This window comes from Nuphar pumila, chromosome 11, assembly GCF_984573655.1.
Source record: "Nuphar pumila chromosome 11, dmNupPumi1.hap1.1, whole genome shotgun sequence".
Classification (NCBI taxonomy): domain Eukaryota; kingdom Viridiplantae; phylum Streptophyta; class Magnoliopsida; order Nymphaeales; family Nymphaeaceae; genus Nuphar; species Nuphar pumila.
The window spans coordinates 74,185,015-74,192,550 of record NC_143259.1 but is presented as its reverse complement, the minus strand read 5'-3'; positions in this window follow the sequence as shown (position 1 = coordinate 74,192,550).

Sequence of the window (7,536 nt, the reverse complement as noted above, 5' to 3'; positions counted from 1 at the left end):
TTTCTTTTTTCCCTAAAAAGGAAAAATGAAATTCTTTTGGAATGATCACAGCTGTCAATTTTTTTTTACAGTGACTCAATCATGTATATGTTTGTTCTAACATTATAAAAAAAAATTCATAGTGATTCAATCATGCATATATGTGTTTTAAGGCTGTCAATTTTTTTATAGTGATTCAATCATGTATAAATGTGTTCTAAGGCTGTCAAAAAAAAAATCATAGTGATTCATTCATGCATATATGTGTACTAAGGCTGTCAAAAAAATTTCATAGTGATTCAATCATGCATATATGTGTTCTAAAGCTACAAAAAAAATTTCATAGTGATTCAATAATGCATATATGCATTCAAAGGCTGTAAAAAAAATTCATAGTGACTCAATCCTTCATACATGTGTTCTAACCATGTCAAAGAAATTTCATAGTGATTCAATCATCCATATATGTGTTCTAAGGGTTATCAAAAAAATTTCATATCGATTCAATCATGCATACATGTGTTCTAAGGCTGGCAAAAAAATTTTATAGTCATTCAATCTGGCATACATGTGTTCCAAGGATGTCAAAAAAATTTCATAGTGACTCAATCATGCATATATGTGTTATAACATTGTCATAAAAATTTCATAGTGATTCAATCATGCATATATGTGTTCTAACCTTGTCAAAAAAAATTTATAGGGATTCAAACATGCATATATGTGTTCTAACGTTGTCAAAAAAACTTCATAGTGATTCAATCATGCATATATGTGTTCTAAGGCTGTCAAATAAAATTTAAACAAGAAAATTTGTGTTCTAAAGCTATCAAAAAAAAATTATAGTGATTCAATCATGCATATATGTGTTCTATGTCTGTCAAAAAAACTTTATAGTGACTTAATCATATATATATGTGTTCTATGACTGTAAAAAAAAATCATAGTGATTCAATCATGCATACATGTGTTCTAAGGCTGTAAAAAAAAATCATTGTGATTCAATCATACATACATGTGTTCTAAGGCTGTCAAAAAATTTTCAGTGTCTCAATCATGCATATCTGTGTTCTAACGTTGTGAAAAAAAGTTTACAGTGATTCAATCATGCATACATGTGTTCTAAGGCTGTCAAAAAAAAATCATATTGACTCAATCATGCATATATGTGTTCTAACGTTGCGAAAAAAATCTCATAGTGAATCAATCATGCATACATGTGTTCTAAGGCTGTTAGAAAAAATTCATAGTGATTCAATCATGCATATATGTGTTCTGAGGCAGTAAAAAAAATCAGAGTGATTCAATCATACATATATGTGTTCTAAGGCTATCAAAAAAATTTCAATCATGCATATATGTGTTGCAAGGATGTCAAAAAAATTTCACTCATGCATATATGTGTTCTACGGCTGTCAAAAAAAAATCATAGTGATTCAATCATGCATATATGTGTCCTAAGATTGTCAATAAAATTTCAAAGTGATTCAATTTTGCATATATGTGTTCTAAGGCTGTCAAAAAAATTACATTGTGGTTCAATCTTGCATATATGTGTTCTAAGACTGTCCAAAAAATTACAATCATGCATATATATGTTCAAAGGCTGTCAAAAACATTTCATGGTAATTCAATCAAGCATATATGTGTTTTGAGGCTATCACAAAAATTCCATTGTGATTCAATCATGTTTATATTAATTTTAAGTCTGTCAAAAAACTTTCATAGTGATTCAATCATGCATATATGTGTTCTAAGGCTGTCAAAAAAAATTCATATTGATTCAATCTTATATATATGTGTTCTATGGATGTCAAATTTTTTTTATAGCGATTCAATCATGCATATATGTGTTCAAAGGTAATCAAAAAATTTTCATAGTGACTAAATCCTAAATATATGTCTTCTAATAATGTCAAAAAAATTTCATAGTGATTCAATCATGCATATGTGTTCTAAGGCTCTAAAAAAATTTTCATTGTGATTCAATCATGCATATGTGTTCCAGGACTATCAAAAAAATTTCAATCATAAATATATATGTTCTAAGTCTGACAATTTTTTTTTATAGTGTTTCAATCATGCATATATGTGTTCTAATGTTGTAAGAAAATTTATGTAGTGATTTAATCTTGCATATATGTGTTCTACGGTTGTCAAAAAAAATTCATAGTGATTGAGTCAGGCATGTATGTGTTCTAAGGCTCTCAAAGAAATTTCATAGTGATTCAATCTTGCATATATGTGTTCTAACATTGTCAAAGAAATTTCATAGTGATTCAATCATGCACATATGTGTTCTAAGGCAATCAAAATTTCCTTTAGTGATTTAATCATGCATATGTGTTCTAAGTCTGTCAAAAAAATTTCAATTATGCATATATATGTTCTAACGTTGTAAAAAAAAAAATCATTGTGATTCAATCATATATATATGTCCTAAGGCTATCAAAAAAATTTCATAGTGACTCAATCATGCATATATGTGTTCTAATATTGTCATAAAAATTTCATAGTGATTCAATCATGCATACATTTGCTCTAAGGCAGTCAAAAAATTTTCATAGTGACTCAATCATGCATATATGTGCTCTAAGGCTGTCAAAAAAAAATTTCATAGGGACGCACTCATGCGTATATGAGTTTTAGCATTATCAAAAAAATTCATAATGATTCAATTATGCATATATGTATTCTAAGGCTGTCAAATAAAATTCACAGTGATTCAATCACACATGTGTACTAAAATTGCCAAAAAAAATTTAGTGATTTAATCAAGCACATATATGTTCTAAGGCTTTCAAAAAAATTTCAATAATGCATATATGTATTCTAAGGCTCTCCAAAAACTTTCACAATGATTCAATCATGCATATATGTATTCTAAGGTTGTCAAAACATTTTATAGTGACTCAATCCTATATACATGTGTTCTAACGTTGTAAAAAAAAATCATAGTAATTCAATCATGCATATATATGTTCTAAGGCCATAAAAAAATTCAATCATGGATATATGTGTTCTACGACTGTAAAAAAAAATTTATAGTGATTCAATCATGCATAAATGTGTTCTAAGGCTGTAAAGGAAGTTTCATTGTGACTCAATCATGTATATATATGTTCAAAGGTTGTCAAAAAAATTTCATAGTGATTCAATCATACATATATGTGTTGTAAGGCTGTTAAAAAAAAATTCAAGGTGATTCAACCAAGCATAAGTGTTCTAAGGCTGTTAAAAAAATTTCATAGTGATTCAATCAAGCATATATGTGTTCTAACATTGTAAAAAAAAATTATAGGGATTCAATCATGCATATATGTGTTCTCAGGCTGTTAAAATTTTTTTATAGTGATTTAATCAAGCATATATATGTTGTAAGGATGCCAAAAAACATTCAATCATGCATTTATGTGTTCTAAGGCTCTCCAAAAACATTCATAGTGATTCAATCATGCATATATGTGTTCTAAGGCTGTCAAAAAAATTTCATAGTGACACAATCCTGCATACATGTGTACTAACTTTGTAAAAAAAATTTCATAGTGATTCACTCATGCATATGTATGTTCTAATGCGGTAAAAAAAATTCAATCAGGCATATACGAGTTCTAAGACTCTCAAAAAAATTTCATAGTGATTCAAACATACATATATGTGTTCTAAGGCTGCCAAAAAAAATTTCAATCATGCATATATGTGTTCCAAGGCTGTCAATTTTTTTTTAAAGTGATTCAATCATGCATATATGTGTTCTAAGGCTATCAAAAAAAATTCATAGCGAGTTAATCCTGCATATATGTGTTCTAAGGTTGTCAAAAAAAATTCATAGTGATTCAATCATGCATATATGTGTTCTAAGGTTGTCAAAAAAATTTCATATCGATTTAATCATGCATATATGCGTTCTAAGGGTGTCAAAAAAATTTCATAGAGATTCAGTAATGCATACATACGTTCTAAGGATGTCAAAAAAATTTCATAGTGACTCAATCACACATATATGTGTTCTAATGTTGTCAAAAGAAATTTCATAGTGATTCAATCATGCATATATGTGTTTTAACGTTGTCAAAAAAATTTCATAGTGATTCATTCATGCATATATGTGTTTTAAGGTTCTTAAAAAAATTTCATAGCGAATCAATCGTGCATATATGTGTTCTAAGGCTGTCAAAAAAATTGCAATCGTGCATATATGTGTTCTAAGGCTCTCCAAAAAATTTCAATCATGCATATATGTGTTCTAAGGCTCTCTCGAAAATCTCAATCATGTATATACATGTTCTAAGGCTCTCCAAAAAATTTCATACTGGTTCAATCATGCATATATGTGTTCTACGGTTGTCAAAAAAATTTCACAGTGACTCAATCCCGCATATGTGTGTTTTAACATTGTAAAAAAAAATTCATATTGATTCAATCAGTCATATATGTGTTCTAAGGTTGTCAAAAAAAATTCGTATCGATTCATTCATGCATATATGTGTTCTAACGTTGTAAAAAAAAATTTCTAAGTGATTCAATCATGCATATATGTGTTCTAAGGGTGTTAAAAAAATTTCAATCATGCAAATATGTGTCCTAAGGCCGTCAAAAAAATTTCAATCATGCAAATATCTGTTCTAAGGCTATCAAAAAAACTTTATAGTGACTCAATCATGTATATATGTGTTTTATGGCTGTCAAAAAACTTTCATAGTGACTCAATCATGTATACATATGTTCTATGGTTGTAAAAAAAAATTTATAGTGATTCAATCATGCATACATGTGTTCTAAGGCTGTCAAAAATTTTCACACCGACTCAATCATACATATATGTATCCTAACGCAGTAAAAAAAATTTCATAGTGATTCAATCAGTCACATATATGTTCTAAGGTTGTCAAAAAAATATAATATCGATTCAATCAAGCATATATGTGTTCTAACCTTGTCAAAAAAAATTCTAAGTTATTCAATCTTGCATATATGTGCACTAAGGCTATCAAAAAAAAATTCAATCATGCAAATATCTGTTCTAAGGCTATCAAAAAAACTTTATAGTAACTCAATCATGCATATATGTGTTTAATGGCTGTTAAAAAAATTTCACAGTGACTCAATCATGTATACATGTGTTCTATGGTTGTCAAAAAAATTTGATAGTGATTCAATCATGCATACTTGTGTTCTAAGGCTGTCAAAAAAATTGTATAGTGACTCTATCATGCACATATGTGTTCTAACGTGTGAATTTTTTTTTATAGTGATTCAATCATGCATACATGTGTTCTAAGGCTGTTAGAAAAAAATTATAGTGATTCAATCATGCATATATGTGTTCTAAGGCTGTCAACAAATCTTTAAAGTGATTTCAATCTTACATACATATGCTCTAAGGCTGTCAAAAAATTTTCATAGTGACTCAATCATGCATATGTGTGTTCTAACATTATAAAAAAAAATCATAGTGATTGAATCATGTATATATGTGTTCTAAGAGTGTCAAAAAGAATTCGCAGTGATTCAATCATGCATACATGTGTTCTAAGGCTGTCAAAAAATTTTCATAGTGACTCAATCATGCATGTACATGTTCTAATGTTGACAAAAAAAATTCATAGTGATTCAATCATTCATATATGTGTTCTAGGGCTATCAAAGAAATGTCGTTGTGATTCAATCACGCATATATTTTTTCTAAAGCTATCAAAAAGAATTTCAATTATGCATATACGTGTTCTAAGGCTGTCATAGAACTGTCATAGTGATTCAATCATGCATATATGTGTTCTAATGTTGTCAAAAATATTTCATAGTGATTCAATCATGCATATGTGTTCTAAGGCAGTAAATTTTTTTTTATAGTAACTCAATCATGCATATATGTGTTCTAACATTTTCAAAAAAAATTCATAATGATTCAATCAGTCAAAGAAATTTCATAGAGATTCATTCATGCATTTATGTGCTCTAAGGCTGTCAAATTTTTTCTATGGTGACTCAATCATGCTTATATATGTCCTAAGGCTGTAAAAAAAATTTCATAGTGACTCAATCATGCATATAAGTCTTCTAACACTGTCAAAAAAAATTTGTAGGGATTCAATCATGCATATATGTGTTCTAATGTTGACAAAAAAAACTTATAGTGATTCAATCATGCATATATGTGCTCTATGGCTGTTAAAAAAATTCATAATGATTCAACCAATCTATGGCTATCAAAGAGATTTCAAAGTGATTAAATCAAGCATATATGTGTTCTATGGCTGTCAAAAAAATTTCATAGTATTTCAATCATGCGCGTATATGTCTAAGGCTATGAAAAAAAATTCATAGTGACTCACTCCTGCATATATTCTTCCAACAATGTCATATAAATTTCTTTGTGATTCAATCACGCATATATGTGTTTTAAGGCTGTCAAAAAATTTTCATTATGATTCAATGATGCATATATGTGTTCTAAGGCTGTCAAAAAAAATTTATAGTGACTCAATCATGCATATATGTGTTCTAACAATATATAAAAAATTTCATAGTGATTCAATCATGCATATATGTCTACTATGGCTATCAAAGAAATTTTGTTGTGATTCAATGATGCATATATGTGTTCTAAGGTTGTCAAAAAAATTTCAATCACGCATATTTGTGTTCTCTGGTTATCAAAGAAATTTCATAGTGATTCAATTATGCATATATGTGTTCTAATGTTATAAAAAAAATGTCATAGTGAATGAATCTTGCATATATGTGTTCTGAGACATTAAAAAATTTTTCATAGTGACTCAATCATGCATATATGTGTTCTAACATTGTAAAAAAAAAATCATAATGATTCAATCATGCATATATGTGTTCTAAGGCTGTCAAAAAGATTACATAGGGATTCAATCATGCGTATATGTGTTGTAAGTTTATCAAAAAAAATTCAGTCATTCAATGTTGCATATATCTGTTCTAAGGCAGTCAAAAAAATTTCATAGTGATTCAATAATGCATATATAGGTCCTAAGGTGGTCAAAGAAAATTTTATAGTGATTCAATCAAGCATATATGTTTCTAAGGTTGTCAAAAAAAACTCATGGGTATACAATCATGTTTATATCTGTTCTAAGGCCATAAAAAAAAATCATAGTCATTCAATCATGAAAATATGTGTTCTAAGTTTGTCAAAAAAATTTCATAGTGATTGAATCATGCATTTATATGGTGTAAGGCTATCAAAAAAATTTGATATTGATTCAAGCAAGCATATCTGTGTTCTAAGGCTGTAAAAAAAAATCATAGTCATTCAATCATGCATATATATGTTGTATGGCTCTCAAAAAATTTTTATAGTGATTCAGTCGTGCATATATGTGATCTAAGGTAGTCAAAAAAATTCATAGTGATTTAATCATGCATATATGTGTTCTAAGGCTATAAAAAAAAATTCATAGTGACTGAATCATGCAGAAATGTGTTCTAAGACTGTAAAAAAAATTTCATAGTGATTCAATCATGGATATATGTGTTCTACGTTTATCAAAAAAAAAATCATAGTGATTCAATCATGCATATATG